General features: G+C 39.9%; 1 protein-coding gene across 9 annotated transcripts in view; it reads right to left on the bottom strand.

Annotated features, from left to right (window-relative positions):
- PAG1 (phosphoprotein membrane anchor with glycosphingolipid microdomains 1) overlaps nucleotides 1–18,840 on the bottom strand; it is a 116,148-nt gene that overhangs the window by 65,779 nt on the left and 31,529 nt on the right. For 5 of the 9 annotated variants that reach the window (XM_055706520.1, XM_055706511.1, XM_055706509.1 and 2 more), the window contains one exon: nucleotides 9,196–9,294. The exons of the other annotated variants lie outside the window; for them this stretch is intronic. The gene's annotated coding sequence lies outside the window, so the exon portion shown is untranslated. The remainder of the gene's footprint in view (nucleotides 1–9,195; nucleotides 9,295–18,840) is intronic. 9 annotated transcript variants of the gene reach the window in all.

Genomic DNA, 18,840 nt, shown 5'->3' with positions numbered 1-18,840 from the left:
CAAGCTAGTCTGTATTTCCTTCTGCTTTCCTCAAGAAGAGGCAATGAAAAGGCTGGAAGTGATCATCACCTGTACTAAATTCAAGAGGTATTAAGTGACCCATGATCCTCAGTTTTCAAGTTAAAGTTGAAAATACCGGTTAAGTAGTACTCTTGAACCCCTGTGTATCCCTGAATACTGCTGTGTAAAAATTAATAAAACTGCCCTACAATTTTAAGGCATCATGAACCAGAAAATTATACAGTGAGGTGTATAGCTCCTGAGCATGTTCATAGGTCTTTATGCCATGAAAAATAAAATCACGCCCTTTCCCTCATTTGGACTGTGAAGGAACGTTCTCTCAGAGAAGTGGTGGGTTTGGTGGACAGTGTCACAGCTTCCTCTGTCCTCTGGAGAAAGGCCTGAGCCAGCTTTTCTGGATTCACTGTAGAAATGCAGAAGCTGTACTCACACGAAGGTGGGAGATGTGTCATTTCTGTTGGTATTAAACAGAACTAGATGAACGAAAGAAAATCACACATTCTTGTTTGTAACATCAAGTCACTCTTGGTTCTCACATTTGTTGGCTTGCCATGCTGCATGTCTGACACAAAAGGCAATCTTACTCTCAAAGCAGAGTAAATCAGCAAGTAAAATTCTTGGAATAACAACAGTTAAATCTGTCCAATACTTTCCTAAAAATGCATATTAAACCTGCTTCAGCCATAAAAACTTGATAAATATGTTTAATATATTTGCAAGAAATAGTCATTCATGTCAAGAGTAAACAATGTAAGCATGGAAACTGGTCGAGAATAATCTTAAGAAAAAAAATGGAGTAGATGCTTCAGGATACAACCCTGCTACTGATAACTATTGTTATGGCTAATCCAAAAAGCAAGCTTTATGTGCCCTAAGTGGAAAAAACTGTCATCTCCACTCCTTCCTTGTGTGGCAGTTAGGAAAGCATGAGCATTAGCATATGAATGAACAAAACAAACGTCTCTCTTTCCTGAGAAATCAAGATTAGGGAGAACAGAAATTGTGACACATGATTTCTCCCAGAATCTACAGAGCCCTATGGACTGCCAAGGACCACAATGCAAGGAGGCAAGACAAGCAGTGACAAGAGTGGAGGAGAAGTGGCACCAGCTCTGACCTGAGCATCAAAAGCATGGGCCTGGCACTGAGCTGCCACCCTCTGGGCCTGCCCATATAGCTGCGGGCAGACCCTGGGACCCAGCAAACCACCCGCTACGTCCTCCTCTCACATTCAGCTCCCTCCTTTGGGTGTCCAAGGTCCTCTCCCAAGGGCAGTATTTAAGCAGCAGAGAAGCCATGCTTTGCTCAGGGCACTGATGGCACAATGACAGTATCTAAGGGTACCTGTACGCCTGCTTCCGGCAGCACGTGCTGCTGGAAAGCGGCACAGCAGAGCTGGTACTTACCTACACTGTGCCTGGTGTTGAAAGTCAGCTTGACCAAAGAGTCCGTTTAAGAGCTCCAGCCTGCCTTTGGGAACTATGTAAACTGGGATGTGGTACTGACCATGCACACAATCAGGACTCGGTGCTCTCTAACCTCCAGTGTCTTAGCTAACTAAATCCCACTCCAATCCCAAACCTTGCTGCAACTTCTAGGCATCTTCCCACCTAATGTCTGTCTGCATGATTTCAACCCACTCCCACAGGGGAACTTCTACAGGTAGTGGAGTCTCCACCCTTGGAGATATTAAAAAGCCTGGGCGACTGGCTCTAGGTGGCTGGCTGAGTGAGGGGTTGGATCAGATGACCTCCAGAGGTCCCTTCCCACCTCAGCCCTCCTATGCTTCTGTGAAACTGCTGAAGTTTCCTTCGCAGCACAAATAGTCTTCCAAGAGGGAAACCTATGTGGTGTAGAAAGGGAGCTTTCCTATTTCTCTGCAAGCAGGCAGTCTTTAGGTTGTGCTTCATGAGCAGTGATCATTGATCATCCAAAGAGGAGCAGAAACTCAACACATTCCCACAGCAGCAAAGGACCTAGAACAAGCGGATGTGACTGACAACTGTCCCTCCAGGAGATGCAGCGTTTGCTGTCACTTAAGTGTCCCCCTTTCCTGCTGCGCTGCAGCAGTGTGCACAAGAACACATCTTCTTTCATGCTGCCTGCAGCACAGACACATACGCCACTGGGGAATGCTTCAAACACATAGAAGCCGCTAGCAATTTAATTAAAACATCCACAGGCAGACAAGCACATGCACATCCCATTCCTCAAAGGAAACACCTTAAATATATACAAGAGCACAGGACTGCAAGAAAAGTCCCAAGTCCCTTCCATCAATTGAAGAAACTCCATCCTAGAGCTGCTCTTTATTTTTACCTTTGCTGCACCAAGAAGGGGCTGTTCATGAACCTCAGAGATAACCAGGGACTGCCTTCTACTGCCTGGCCTCACTTCACCCATGGTCCGTTTACCTTCTGGGCACACACTGTCATGTAACCCAAAATTTAGTTCGTCTCCCCCCTTGTGTTTACTCTCTTCCCTGTATATTTAACCTCCTGAAGACAGCAGGATCTCAGCCTCTGCTTTTACAGCCAAGGTTTTTACAGTGCTTTCTGGTACAACATGCAATCCATCGTCCCCCCCGATTGCCCTGACAGCCCCTCTGTGTGCCTGCCCCAGGTTGAACTCATCGTTCTTTTAAGTGAATTGTGCACACTGTTCCCACTGTGCTTTGTCAACATTTTGAAATATGTCATTAATACTTTCTTTCCCTGCTAGAAATACCTCACCCACTACACTCTTGCCATGCATGTATCTTATTAACAGCAGCAGCATACTGGTAGCTTGATCCTAGACAGAATAGGTCCTAGGACCCTAGATCTACAACAGGCCATAGATCTAAGATCCTGGTCCTATACTACCTCATATAGCTATAGCTGTATTTATTTTTTCCTGGTTTTCAGCTGATGAGTTCCCAGCTCACAGACTAAATTCAGATGCTTATTCTCTGAAAGCATGGCCTTGCACTTTGCACAATTACATTTCATGCCATACCTATTACACCAAATTGGAAGAAAACCTAACCCTTCTCATATGATATGATCCTCTTCTGAAATGTCAGTGACTCGTACCTTTGAGTCATCTGTAAATTCAGAAGCGTACTACTGCTTATTTGTGACAATGATACGAAGATATTAAACGTTTCATCTCCTTTGAAGAACTTAATTGGCAGCCTCCCTTTGACCCAGGACTCGTGCTTCAAGACTGATGTTGCAATCTCCCCTTTATTCAATTTTCTATCTATTTCAAATTTCTTCTATAAATCTCATTCTCTTACCATACTGATAAATCTCCATGTGTGTACCATATTCAAATTCTTTACCAAAACTGAGATGGATTACATCTATTACTTTTCCTCAGCAACAGACCTGAAAAAGATGAAACAGCTACCCTTGGCACAAAATATTTATTTTTATTTTATTTTATCGCATTTTCTGATTGCTTCCCTGACTTTATTACCTTGTTCAAAATTTGCTTTAAAATATTATATGCTTTAGAGGTTGGCCTAACAGGCTGTCATTTACCCAAATCCACTTCCCCTGGCTCTATCTCATAATTTGAAGTATAGATTTTATACTTCTCATTCTTACACCTCATTCTTCAATATGTTCCTTAGAAACTCTGCAATCTCATATAACAATAAATTACTTTCCAGGGAGGAGCAGAAATGTTTTTAAAAGTAAAATTTGATGACATCTCACTGCTAGTCCCTGGAAAAGAAGTGCTGGATATTATGTTTCTCTAACTTGTCCCTGAAACTGCATGGCTGTTCTTAATGTCACACTGTACTGTGTGGGGGGGTTGTGGTTTTTTTTTTTTAATAGCTAATATGGGAAACACATGGTTCCTCTTTAAAGAGGCCTCCCAAATCAAACCTAAAATCAAATACCTCCCCATAACTTAATTTAAAAGGTTAAAAAGGTCAAAAGTCTCTTCATCACCAAAGTACTTGTCCAATTCTCAGTAAGAAATTTAATTTCTCTCATCTGGAGCAAATGTGTATAATGCAAATGGCATCCAGAAACTCTACTGCACTTTGGAATTAAACCCACTCTTTGCAGCTGCTGCTTTAAACATCATGAGTCTGGAAATGAAATAAAGCTTTGTCTCATTGGCATATCCCTGCATTAAACTCATTTGTTGAAGTTAATGTTAAGTGGTTTTGGCCACCAACTGCGTAACTCCGCTGTACATTCCACTGTACAACAGCCCACAACCTAATGAGCAGCACTGCAAATATTCCAGATATCTGCTAATATTATGCACAAAGATGTAATTAGAAGTGTGTGCGAACACAGATACGTTTGAAAAAAAGAGAACAAACATACAGCTCCAACTGATACCTTTATTAACTTGTTCTCAGTGGTAGTATCATATACAGGGTTAGTGTGAGGTTAATGTATACCCCACACTGTGACCTTTCAGACTGAATTTAATTGCATCCCTACCAAGAACACAGAAAAATGGAAAGGTGCACGCTGATTGATTTTCTTCCTTGCAGACCACAAGAGCTCATTTCAAAAAACCCTGCCATTAAATTTACAGCACAACTGAAAAAGAGTTTTAAATGATATACACCCTAATCTGATTTTTGAAACTGGTATATCAAAGACTCTCCATCATAAGCCGCAAAATCCCCATTTACCTCTTCTGTAAACTCTCTGTAGTGCATACAGCACTATCCTTCAATTGTTAGCATGCTTAAAGTGTGTGTATTACACTGTCAGAGCCCCTCAGTCAAGTGTTAGAGAGCACTTTTAGGCATTTGCCCCTGTAATCTTTGGAGACTTCTGTAACTGCAAGTCAGGGAAAAATCAAAGTAAAAAGAAAAGACAGGTCAGCATGAACCTAAATGCAATGTAATCTAACGACAGATATTTCTACTACACATACACAACATATTTAGGTTCTAAAAGAATGTTTCTGTCCTTACTTTAGTAAAGCTGGGATGAGTATCTTTGTGAGCATACCACTGCAGAGTGAACTATGTGAATTGGGAAATTTTACCAGAATATTTTATACACTGTGATCGCTGTATAAAATATGATATGACTCATTATAGAGGGTTTTATTCTAAGACATGTTTATTTTCTTTGATACCAATATTTTTTGCTAATTTTTGATTATTCATCTAAATAAAATTTTTGTGGTATCTTCAGATATTCAATAGTAACACTATATTCTGTAATAAAAATGCCCACAGGGAACTTTGAAATAGGTGTTTGTTTAAAGCATTTTCCACTTGCAGTGGATGAAAGCAACAGCCAACCACACTGGGGTTTCAGTGTTTTTTCAAGGAGGTGATGGCAGGCACATTTTGTTATTAATGTATTAGGGTTTTAGCTATTGCACTCATCATCGCGGTCAGAATGACTCTTCTGCACTAAAGTACCAAAGAGCACTGTGCACAGCTGAACCATCATTTGGATCAGTTGCATTTAGAGGGATGGAAACTTGGATGAGCCCCAAATTATGGTAGACCTAACGTCTCATTTGCCAGCAAATCATTTGTATCAGAAATGACTTTTGACAACACTAAAATTAAATTTCTACCATGTTTAACATGCCCATTAAAAAGAAATCCTTCAATGCCATTCACTGATGCTCAGATGCGGACAGTCAGAATGACCATGTGGTTGGCCACAGCCCACCTTCAGCAATAACCCTGATTTAGATAACCTGCAAATGCTGTGGAGTCAAGGATAAACTCTCCCACTCAAAAATTCACCTTTACAGCTACTCCATTTCCACAAGTCTCTGATGCACAAAGGTACTGGGAGTGCCATGGGGAGCCTCAGAGAACAAAACTCTGGGTAGACTAGGATAGTCTGACGCATGTCAGTTTTTGTCGCTTTACCAAGACTTGATTTTAATTTCACAGTAAGGCTGCATCCAAAGCAGTGCTGGAGCCTCCTGAAGCCTTCAGCCACCCCTAACTTCCCTTGGATGTTCCTCAAGGAACAGAGTGCAGTGGCAGCAGCAGGCTGGGGTGGACTTAGGGCTGGATGAGTTTCAAAGAACTTTGAGAAAGGAGTCAGTGCTGTAACAAAGCAACCTCCTGAGAGCCCACTGTGAAACTAAATTCATAATTTCTCATTGAATTCATCAGAATGGAAGCTCAGTGTGAATGACTCCATTAAGGCAAAGACAGAATTAGCCTCATCACACATGCGGCAGCGTATGTCTCTTTCAACATGCACTTCAAAATAGATACCGAATAGAAAACAGATGATTTTTAACTTCCTATTAAGTCTACTGGTAAAGAAAACGTTCTCAAACCCCTGCATATCTTCATGCAAATTACTCTATTGCAAAGATAAATATCAAAGTTACATGAGATTCTAGATAAGTAGCAAAAAAGGCTTGAAAGAACAAGGAAGAAATAAAAACACCTAAAAAATCTCCGAAGACGAAAAATAAACAGCAGTTTATTTGTGTTCTCAGGAAAGCTCAAAGCCAAACATTAGCATTTTCTTTTGGAGGCATCTTTTTGCATATTGAGAGCCAGCTTAAATAAACGGCTGGCTTTTCTTCTTAGAATATTTGGGAAGTCTGCAATTTTTTTTTCTCCTTCGAGAAAATAAACATGAAAACCAATGCAGGAAGAACTCCACACAGAAGTAGTGCAGAAGAAATTCAAATACCTTGTTATAATTATAAATGAGATCTTGGCCAGGCAGAAATGCATATGAAATGCTGTCAGGTGGAGTGTTTGCCAGCCATCCTTCAGGAGCAACAATCACAGAAATCCACCCTTGTCATCTTCTTGTGGATCTCCTTTCCCCACCCCTCATGAATTTTAAATAGCTTTTATTTTATTCCTATACTTCTCTCATAACCTTGCCCTAGCTTGTTCCCTGTTAGTCCCCAGGGTTCTTCTTTTGTATCCCAAAAATCTCAGTTGAGGATTTGCTGGTATCTAACATGAGAGGTTCAGGGACTCCAGTCAGCTTTAAGCTGCAGTAATTTTTTCTGCTTAGTAAAGCCTGGAGGGAAAGCACTTTTCCTTCCTTGCTAGATAGTAAACATTCCTCTTCCACGGGGCAAACAAATTATCTTCTGTTATTTGTAAAGACACTCAACTAATATTCTTGTTTACATCTATAGACGTCTTTGTGCTATCCCTAGTCTAGCTCAGGGAACTGAGCCGAAGGTGTTGCAGCTAACATCTGGTGGAGTAAAAGCCTGAATGCTGGCGAGCAGCACCCGGAGAAATCCATGCACAGCAAAAGACAGAAACAGTCACTCTCAAGTTCGAGTTCAGGCTAAGACAGCATCAGCAAAACGGATCTCAAGACAGTAAGTATCTTTGGTGAGCAATCTTGTTATACCCAGCAACTCAGCAGAAACATGGTTTTCTGCCTCCAGGGAAGGGTGCAACATGTACTCACTAATGACTGTTCATACAGATCAACACTACCTCTGTATGGCTTCCCACCCTCCTTACACGAGGTATTTCATGATCAAAGTACTGAAATCGACACTGCCAAAGCAACATTATTTGAACAGTCAAGTTAAACACATGCACATTTGAAGGATCAGAACTTTAATGAGTTTTTCTGGTGTTTTTTTGGCATGAATACAACAAACACTTCAACACAAATATAACTCTGCCTATGCAAAGTGAAGAGCTCTGCTCATGTAATTAGTATCTACAAGCACAAATATTTGTTTATAAGAATTGAACAAATCATTAAATATTTATTAGATTATTTCATAAATAGACTAATTAGTTCCGAAATAGCTGCTTTCTTAAACTACGTGACCAGTATGAATCTGTTACCCTTCATTTAACGGTTTTCATTGAAACGAATCCTCTGAATTGACAGAACTTCATTAAAACCAACAGACTGTTGTTCTAATCTTTGCAGGTGGTACCTGAAACTCAACACCTCCAAACAAAAACCAGTCTACTGCTATTCCAGTCAATAAGGCTGTAGGCAAACCTGTTACTTTTAACTTAGTCATCACAACCTCAACTGTTTGATGCTCATCAACACACACCTTAGAGAACGTAAAGCCTGTTAACAAACAGGGTTCTTCCAAAAATGTGAACACATCCACTGCTTGCTCAGGTTAGTTTAAATCACCAAAGATGGCTCCACATTTTTAAATTTGGTTTGAAATTGAAGGTGACTGAAATGTCCCGCAGTAATATGTCACCGCTTAAGAAAGCTGAAGTTAGAAATATCTCCCAGACGTGGGTTAAGATTTCCAGATGAATAGAGAGAGTAGGAGAAAGTGGGAAATACATGTGCCTGTCCAAAAGCTGCTGACTGCGTTATACAGCACTTGTCCAGGATGTGTCAGACAAGATTGCTGAGGCTGGGTTCTTGGTGCTACAGGAAAATGCCTGGCCAAAATACACTTGGCTGCTCTGGGATGAATTTCTCTCTATATTGTTTCATTACTGTTTTCAAAAGGCCCAGTTTAGCTGCTGTATGAAAAAAAGGAAGTTTCTAATCTAGCATTTTGCACCAAAATAAATTCGGGGGTTTGACCAGTCGCAGACACAAGAAACCAGGGTTCCAGCACACCTCTTGAACTAGCAATGCACAACAGAAGCTTAATATGAACTTTTCATAATATTAAATACAAAAGCTTACCTAAATATCTCCTTCAAACTCCTATTAATCTGCCATATAGCTTACCTAAGTATCTCCTTCAAACTCCTATTATTCTGCCATATCTCAGACTACTTTTTTCTTTTTCTGTGCATTTTCTACATCCAGAAGCATTTTAAACTTACTCATGGCATCACTAAGTTACACGAGGAACAAGGCAACTGACATGGCAAAACCAAACCTAACACAAAAGGTATATGCTGCAATGCTGTCAGAAACAGATAATAAGTACAGAAGCATCATGGAAATAATACAGGCAATAAATAGAAGCTATGTGAATATTTTTATTTTCAAGACCACTCCTGAAATTATAAGATCAATTTGGCTTTGTTTTTCTCTCACCCCTTTTCCATCTTGTCAGAAAATAGTGCAAAACCACTGCAATCAATACTCTCTTGCTAGCTTGGATTAATGATTTATGTTAATTGCAGACATCTACATAAAAATACTCCTTAGTACTCCTCTTCCATAGGACCTTTGCCAAGGATGAAGTTCTGAACACACAAATAAAGTAAAAAGAAACTATTTTTTTAAAGAGAAAGCTTACCTTGTAGCACACTTTCAGCAGATGTCATCAAGAGGTCTGATTGCTTCCAGTGGCTTTGATCTTGCTATTGTGCAGCAGCTCCTGACTGAAACAAGTGACCTCAGGGGGACAAGGAGAGAACAGGGATCACTCCGCTCAGAAAGGGTCTCCACACATCAGACATGCTTTTTCATACTCTATTTACCTTCAGGCTGGACTCTGAAATACCAAAGCTCTGCAGCTCCAGCTAATGGGATGGGAGTTATCAGCTCCTCAAAGGTTCATGCCTGTCAGCTCCAGACAGGACAGCGAGGCACCTGCTCCCACCAAGACCCTGCTGCTTCTGGTGAGGTGATGCTGAACTTCACCTCGGTTCTGTGGACACCCAACAGCGAAATAACAGAAAGACAACTCGTCAGCATATGTCACCTACAGCTTCCAGATGGGGAGAAAACCAGATGAAAAGCCTTAGCCAACATATGGGGGTTTTGTGGCATTTGCCATTTCTTTCAACAGCATGAACTAAGCCCCCGTGAGCATCAAGTAATGAATAAGTCACTTGTCCTGGCTAAGCACTAAGCTTCGATTGTGGGATAGAAGCTAACAAGAAAAATCATTGACAATGCAGCACCTGTTGACATTTTCCAGTATGCACTGACCTTTCCAGTACCATTACATTTGGCTTCACAGCACAATTACATTCTTTCAGGTCTATGTATTGGTAAGATCTTCATTATCTGAATCTTACCAAAATCTTCACACTTCTAGTGAGAGCACAAAAAAAGACATTACTGGAAAAGGCCTGTCTGAAACAATATTCAGTTCAGTGACACCAGACAGACCCCCACTTTGCTGCTGGCATTAATTGTTCACACCACCACACTGTAACCTAGCCAGGCAAGTACCGTGTAGAGGCTGACGACCAGTGTAAGGATGATGCCTGGTGACAGTGACAGGAGTAGGCAGCTAAAAAGCACCAAATGCAATATTAAAGGACAGAGTATAGCAAATGAACCTTGCAATCACAAGCGCACCTGCAAACCAGAAATTATTTCATGACATGTGAGAGGAGGCCAAGTTAATTTATCACTCAGAACACAAAACCCCACATTCTCCCTTGTTTAATTCATCTTAGGAAGTTACAATGATTAGTTTTATTTCTAGCAAACCTACAAATTTGCTTTCCATCACTTCCCTTCCTCCATTTACATTTGCTTAATATGCAAAGGTAATGCATTTTATTGAAGAAATAAGGAAGATCGGCATTAAGTCACGTCTGCTATAGAACTCAGTTGACTCCCCACCAGCTGGAATCTATCATTTGATTAAAAATGCTGTTGTGCCAGCTGCCATGCACCACGTTCCACTACCCTGATTCCTGGTGGAATTAAATCCATACTGAAAATGTAGTCCAGCATGAATCAGCCTCTTCTAAATATTAATGCATACCTGATAAATAAAAGCACTAAAAAAAGAATCCAGCCCTCCTAGACCTGGCCACCCCAATCTCTAATGCAGAAGGTGCTCAGTGGGGAAGAAATCCAAATTTAATGTATTATAAGGTAGTAATTTCATAAAGTAGTGCCCCTATTATACTCTCAGGTTTGCTTTCAAGAGTGATCTCTTTTACTATAAAAACAAACCAAACTCCTCTTCCAACAGAACCAGTCCTGAAATGAAAGACGGTTGCTGAGTTTAAAGAATTAAAAGCTCCTGTATCTCACTCATACAACGAAATATTTACTAGTTCAGGGTAATTATTAGGGAATGTGCACAGAGTAAAAAATAATTTATAGTTAAGTCTGTTACTGCTAGTTTAGTTAGAATGAGAGACTGTGTCAGGCAAAAAGCCCATTTCATTTGAGAGGGATTTCTGCCTGATGTGGACTGCAGGAATATATGCCAAGAGTACATGCTGTGAATAAGCACTGAAAAAGTTGCTCAGCTTCTTGCAGTGCAAGAACATTAAAAGCTTTAAGGCATCATTTGCAAAGGCAGGCTTAAAAGGCCTCTAAATAGAAGCATAGCGATGGTATATTGATAGGACCGATGCTTCCCATTTTTTTTCAGTTACCTCGAAGCAAGTTGCAGGCTACAGCTTCACTAGCTCTGAAGAAAAGTCCATCAGTAGCTCTGAAGAAAATTTATATTCAATGGCATGTTTGCAGCTTGCTTTGTTCAATGGATGGCCGTAAAGTTTAAAAGTTAAAAGGTTTTGATGGCTTCAGACAAGATACAGTCTCTTAATAAAACAGATATAAGAACACTCAGAGGTAAGGCTGAAAGCCCAAGCCCACATCCATTCCTGGTGTTGTCAAGGCAGAGAGTGCTCAATACTTTCTTTAGAAGAACTAGGTATTATGTGGATATTTCACTGATTAAACTGCTAACAATAGTCAACCTAAATTCCCAAGTGGCAATTAAGTTACACCATGTAAAAAATAGCTGGAAGAGAATATAGTAGGTTTTAGTCACAGTGATGAACATAACTGAGGGGTCAAGACACTACTAAGCCAAGCTGCTACAATGTGATAGTTGCTTAAACTGAATTGATGGTCCGAGAGTGGCAGAGAGTAGCCCAGCATGTGCATGACAGAAAGTGCTATCGTAACGGGCAGCTTGGCTGACTGTCCGCAGGGAGGGAAGTCCCTGCACCTGGAGTCCCAAGAGTGCTGAACTGTTCCTCAACCCTGAACACAGAGGTCCAGTTCAGACTTTCTGGAGAAACAAAAATAAACTAACTCTGCTGCATCTTAGAGATCTTCCTTTCAAATATATTTTAATTCAGTTTGGAAAAGCTTGATCTAATACTTCTGATTTTGTGGTTTTAAATCTTTTCAATTTCTGGATCCATTACATGACTTCCTCAATAAGCAAGAAATGTATTATTTCACGTATTTTTAGAGACTGAACTTTGTATATTTTAACTTTTCACACCACGACCTCTTTCACACCAGTAAAAAGTGTTGTAGTGTAGCCCTGCCTATGTTTATTCAAGCACCAATTAGAAATGCATTACACATGCACATACTGACAAACATCCTGCAAATACAGAAGACATGTAAATAATGTTTATGTACTTCTCCTATTCAGTAACTTTTCTGCCAACCTATGCCAGCAACCTCAATCCACCATCGTCAACTCAGTCAACCTGACATGGATGCATTCCTCTTAGTCTATCATGCAAAATGAAGATACTCTCCATGCCAAAGATGCAAAGTACCTGGAAGTCCAAGAGTATCTGCTTTATTGAGAGAGCATAACAGCTCATCTAAAGGCATCACAAAGAGGATTTACACCACTGAAAAGGAAGTTTAGTTTCTCCTTGGTATATGTTACTTATCTCAAAAAGTGTCAGTGATAGTGACATTTAAAATCGTGATGTTCCTATACACCAAAACCCCATATATTGAGATTTAGCATGATTTCAGGAAGGGAATACTGTCAATCCCTGTGTAAGAATTCAACCCCCATATTTGCCAATAGAGATATTAAAAAATAGATTCAATGGCAATTACAATATTCCTATCCCAAATGGTAGCTAAAACTTTATCCCACCCTACACTGGCATGTGTTCTATGTAGGCCCTACATTTCAATAAAAGGAAGCAAATGCTTTTAACAGCACTCGGGAGATTTTTTATGAGATATGAGATCTACAGGAAGACTATTGTCCCTCAAATATTTCTTGACTTGAATGTACTATTCCAATTAACGTAACCCTTTTTGAAATGATAGAAGACAATGAAGTTTAACTCAAATGTTAAGAAAACTACAGCGTAGCAACACCAGTAAGGTATTTTATGTAAAAATGATTATTTTATATTCATTATAATATTTATATTTCAATAGTACTGGTGTAAAAATCTTCCGTACGTGATGCAGGTGCAGAGGAACCCTTTGTGGTCCCAGCACAAACCCACCCGAATCTGCCGAGGCTGATGCTCTCCCAAGAGGAGCAGCCACCTGGGCTCAGCTGAGTGCTGCAGCAGCATGCAGAGCCTGTGACGCTGCCACATGCATGTGCCTGCTGTGGCAAAACACATGCTGCCCTGAAAGCACAGCTCCTAACGCCTGCTGTCCTGCCTCAGCCTGTCCTTGTGGCCCAGGCACGCAGCATGCCCTCATGTGAAAGCTGATGGTCTAGACAGTAGGGGTATATGAACAAAGGTGTAGGGGAAGGCTCCTATATTACTGATTTTCTGAGTACTGCCAGCTCATAGGATTATGTTCCCTTTGTTCCGTAATCCCGAAGGCATAAAGTCATTGTGGCAGGAGACCTGAGGAAGTGTTATGATTAAATTAAGGACATAGGTTCTGGTAAAGAGCTCCTATGGATGCTTGGGAAAACAGTAAGCAAATGTCCCATCCATACTCAAATCTCCCATTTCCCACAGTCCTCATCTGCAGCAGTGCTGAACATACACCTGCAAACAGAAGTGTTGGGAGATCTGATATCAAATACTGAGAACGCCACAAGCCCTTAAGAAAAAAAGTGTCTGTATTCCAGCTCATTCAAAATAAACAGAAATAATGTAAGAACATTTCTTATTAATGTTCATTTTTCACCTTTGAAAGTTTGATGGAATTCAGCTTCAGACTGAGACACACACATTGAGTTACTTCTTTCCAAATTTCTTTAATTTCCAAGTTACTTTACCAAATTTCACCTGCCATACGATAACAACATTCATTTTCCTACATGGTGCTATGAAAAAAACCCATACAAGCTGTGAAACACTGAGCTGTTATTTTCTCTTCCTTGCATTACGGTAGCATCCAGGAGTCCCATACATGGCATGCTGGAGGCTGGCTCAGAGAGAACAAAAAACGTGGTTCTTGCCTCAGACAGTCACATTTAAGCATAAAAACACTCCAATAAGTGGATGGTTGACAAGGAAGTAGGAGGAAACAAAGAAACAGCATCAGTCAACATAAGAAGCAGTGGCTGTAACACATTGTTAACCTAGGGGTTTTTTTTCCCCAGGGATTATAGCAGAGGGGATTAGAAGAAGGGATTTAAAAGGAGAAAATGAGGTTAAGTGTGTTGATGTCTGCCCACAGCTCATCCTTAATTTTGGCAACAGCAGTGAATAAAGCCCACGGATACCGGTTTGAATACATGGCAGGTCAGCGATGAAGCTGATATTGCAGGTGAACTGGGGGATATGTGGAGGGGTGGGCCAGAAGGGCTTTGGATATGAAATGAGGCTGATTCTTACTACCATTATTATAAAAGCAATAGATACCTATTACAGAAATGCTCAAGCAAACAAATTTCTTTGTACAGCAGGTTTGAACAAGGTAAAAGCTACACAAGCCACACGTAGACCATGCTGAGACTGAGGTGTGGCATTGCTTCATGACCACAGGCATCCTGAGGGCTGGCTCCTAAACACCTTTCAGTCCACTGACATCTCTGGAGGGAGAAGCATGCCTTATTCAGCATCCTTCATGGTTGATTTTTCAATCCCAAGACATTAGCTAAATTGGTTTTCATGAGTTACTACCTTCTAATGGCTCCTAAAATATCTGTATGCAATGGTTGGAAACTTCTGTGTTCTACAGCTAATTTGGTCTTTTAAAATTGATTTACATATGATTACATATGATTTGCTATTTAATTCTGTTAGAAAATATTTCAGATAATATTTTTTGTCCTCTCCTTAGCTCAGCCATTTTACAAAGTTAAGACAGCAGAGACATCTGGGGTCCATTTAAGCTCAATAACAAACCCTGGCCTCAAAACACATTTGCCTTTCAGCAGATGACAATATCAACAACAGTGCTGCCTTTTATCCAACTGACCTGTGAGGAGGGCCTAGTATCCCCCAGCCTCTCATTACGCCTCTGAAAATATCTGTTTGGTGAGGCAAGGTGTTTCACCAAAGACATGTTGACATCAGATGAATTATTGTTTAGGGGGAAAAAAGGCAACAGACACCTTCTTCCCATACATGACCTTTTTAATGTTGGTTTCCAAATCAACCATGTCTCATCAAAAGTTCCAGCAAAGCATCAGAAGAAAAAAATTTTAGGAACACAACACCATTGCAAAATTAAGGAAACCCTTTTTGCTGTACTGTATTCAGATAAACCTTAACAATGAAATGCTTGTTTAAAATATGGCTTACCTTTCTTTTTTTTTTTTTCTTTTTTTGCTTTGTGCTCTTCACTATGTTGTTTAAAAGCTAGTAAGAATCAACATCCAAAGGGAAGCCAACAGGTAACACACCAGCTTGTTAATATATCACTGTCCTAAGTAACTGTAGGTTGGAAGAGCACACTGAGCCCCAGAACACTGTGTCCCATCCAGCCCTGTTGGTCATTTGTAGCAAGAGATCCCACAGAGCAGCACCTGGCTCAGGGAGAGTGGCACTGCTTTCCAGGCTCCACCAGCTGCAGGGATGACACCTCCACTTGATGGAGGGTGTCTTGACTTGAACAGAGATGCTGCATCCACATGAAGACCCAGCTGCTCAGAAGTAACTCTATGTGTGTGTCAGTCTGAAGCTGAATTCCATCCCACAGCTGGGCACATACACTCCTGTCAGCATCCCCTACAGCATCCTGATAAGGCTCTTATAAGATGCAACTCACCATACAATAAAATAAGCCTTCAAAAGATGCTAAATGGACCATGTCCTAAAAGTAGCTACTTCCCTCCCCTGACTAGAGCGGGACCTCAGGTGACCAGCTCTGGTGAAGGCTTCCTCTGCCTGAGGGTCCCAAAGAGCACTCCAGGCTGGTGAAGCAGAAAATGCGTATATTCATGTTTTAGTGCTTTATCTGGGGGTGGATATTCTGCTGTCAAAAGCAAAGAGTTGTGTTCCTGACAACAGTAATGACAGAACTAAATTAAGAAAACAGATCAGAGAGGCAGAGAGATGCAGTTGAGCTTTGGATGAACAAACCTCATCAATCGACTGGCTATCAGCTATCTAAATAGATTAAAAGAATTATTATTACAGCTGTAGTTTAACAGTTTGGAAAAGTGACATTTAAAGTTGCTACTTAACATTCAGACGTTCTTAACGCTATGCAGTAAATTTGTTATTTAAAACCTACTTGCAAATACATGGTAACTCTTGCAAGTTAACAGCAGCATTCAAAAGCATTGGCAAGAGCAAATCAAAGTGCATCCATTTTTGAGAAATGAAGTATTTTCATGACTTCAAGTTCTCATCAGATAGCAACTGTAAAAAATGGGCCCATTGCAACATGTACAATAGCCCAGAAAAATGTCATTTTTGCTACACTTCCTTCAGATATAGTCAAATGAAATTAGATTTTCAAATCCATGGAAGACAGGCATATGAAAACACTGTAGTGCCTCCCCAATGCCATCTTCATATGTCAGAACACTAAATGCGAAAGTTCATACGTTTGATTTCCTAGAAGATACCTAGATTTCCTAGATTCGATACCAAGAGGTATCGAATGTTTCCCCTCTTTTTAAAACCATACCACTTCCTGGGGAAAAAATAAAATAAAAATATGTGCACGCCTCAGGCACTCTTACTTATTCTGGACGGACGCAGATTATGCTGTCCCAGTTGAGTGATTTAAAATTGCATTTATTGTGATGTTTCAGGATTGAAGAGGTCAAAGCCTTCCCTGGGGGAAATGACTATAAGGTGTTCTGCAGACCTTAAATCTAAGGAATACATGTTAACTTCTTAGTTCCGCGAGGTTAATGCGTGCGTTGATTTCACTGTAAATAACATGACCTTCTTATTAACCAAGAGAAAAGCAGTAACTTTCATGCATATAGAGTTGAAATTACTTCTTTTCTTATATTTCCCCTCCCCCTCAAAATATGCAAAGCAAATTTTGAAATTCCCAACCCCATATATCAATGAACATTGAGGTTCAAAGTCAAGTACTAGAAAGTCAAGAAACACCAGAACAAATTTAGTTCAGCTCCCTTGTGTTTATACATTAAAATGAAATATTTAATTACATGATGTTGTGCTATTTTTTGACTTTTCAGCATTATCAGTATTTTAAATAACAGGAAACAAATTCCATAGTGGCCTGATTTGAAAAGATATTCAGATGTCTACCTCATTTCAAATATAATACTCCAACAAAGTTATTTATCTTGCTGAGAAAACTATAAGGTCAGCTAAAAATTTTCCTAAGATTACCTGTGAGCTTGATTTTTTTTTTTCAGTGGACAAAACACTTTTGGAAATAAAATTATCTCTTCCGCCAGCAAATACTGCTTGATAGTATGCTGTGATCTAATTTTGAATGAACAAAATCAGAACAAATCTCCTTTTGCCTAATTTTTTTCAAACAGGTCTATCACAATGACTAGCTTATCAAAATATTTCAACTCACATTCTAAAAATACCAGCTATTTATTATTTTAATCTGCTGTACAGACATCAGTCTAACAATCAATTAGAGTAAGTGGCTATGAATCATGCAGATTTTAGGAATATCTTGGCTCTCTGAACAATGTTCGGGTTTTAAATCTTTATTGATAAAAATATCTTACTTCCAACAGAAATCTACATACAAATGTGCAAATTAGGGCTAGAGCAGCAAGCCTGCTTTATGGCTGAAAGGTGTCTGGGCTTGGCGAGCTGCCTTCAGTCCTACTTCCACCTTGGCTCGAATAATTGGAATAAAGATGAATGAAAATTTAGGCCTGCAGTTTTAATAGTAACTATTTGTTATTTAAATTTCTTTTTCCACACTGAATGATTGCAAGAATGTGTGCTCAGAATTAAAAGGCTGCTCTTTAGCATCACCACATTGATTTCTTGGGGTCCTTGCAAAGGTTTTCACATTGTTTCTGGACTACAGCTCTACACCCTTCTAACTGCCTGTCAGACATCATTTCTACTTATGAATAAATAATATGATGCCCAGGGGAAACGTTGGGCCAAGACAATAAAATCAATATGTGTCTAGCACGTGTTAGATAGTTGTTCAGCTGAAGTCTGTCTCAAATATGTGGAGTAATTTTAACATCAAAACAAATGATTTCTAAACTGAGCTTAAAGGAGAGCTATTGAGAAAGCACTACCACTATGTCACTGCATATCTTCTTTGAAGAATAACATTATCCTCCTAAAATGTGAATAGATACTCTGATTGCGAAGTATTTGGCAATTACTTGTCTACAAATTTCAAATATTCATGCTACAGATATGGTAGCAACTGATTTTTTATTCTGTTCCTCTTGGAGTAGTTTTGGTGCACATCTGCGTAGTCAAGCTGTTATTACAACACTTATTTTTTATTTTAAAAACAACTTCTTCCAAAATTGCTTTTTTTGTTGTTTTTGGGTTGCTTTGGTTTTTTTAAGAGGGCCTGGGATCAAAAGTAAAACAAAAGCAGGGTAAATTAATCATTCATGCAGCTCTGTAATTGCCTTAGTCATTCCTGCAACGTAAGCCTATTTTTGCAGTCAGCGCAGTTCATGGTTCAGACACCCACCGCTGTAGCCCTGCAGATGCAAACGCGCCGCAAGAATATTTGAATCGCTCCACTTCTATACAATATCTATACACAAGTATTTATCTATAGATAAATAAAACAACCTTAACTCCTCTTGTGAGGTGGTTCTTTAATTCCTTTACATTACATCTGAGAAGGCGTGTTATGTTAAGCACACCACATCGTGAGCAGCATCCTAGCAATCGATTGCTCA

Source organism: Falco cherrug, chromosome 3, assembly GCF_023634085.1.
Source record: "Falco cherrug isolate bFalChe1 chromosome 3, bFalChe1.pri, whole genome shotgun sequence".
Lineage (NCBI taxonomy): Eukaryota > Metazoa > Chordata > Aves > Falconiformes > Falconidae > Falco > Falco cherrug.
Note: the sequence above shows the minus strand (reverse complement) of the source record. Positions and strands in the feature narration are given on the sequence as shown.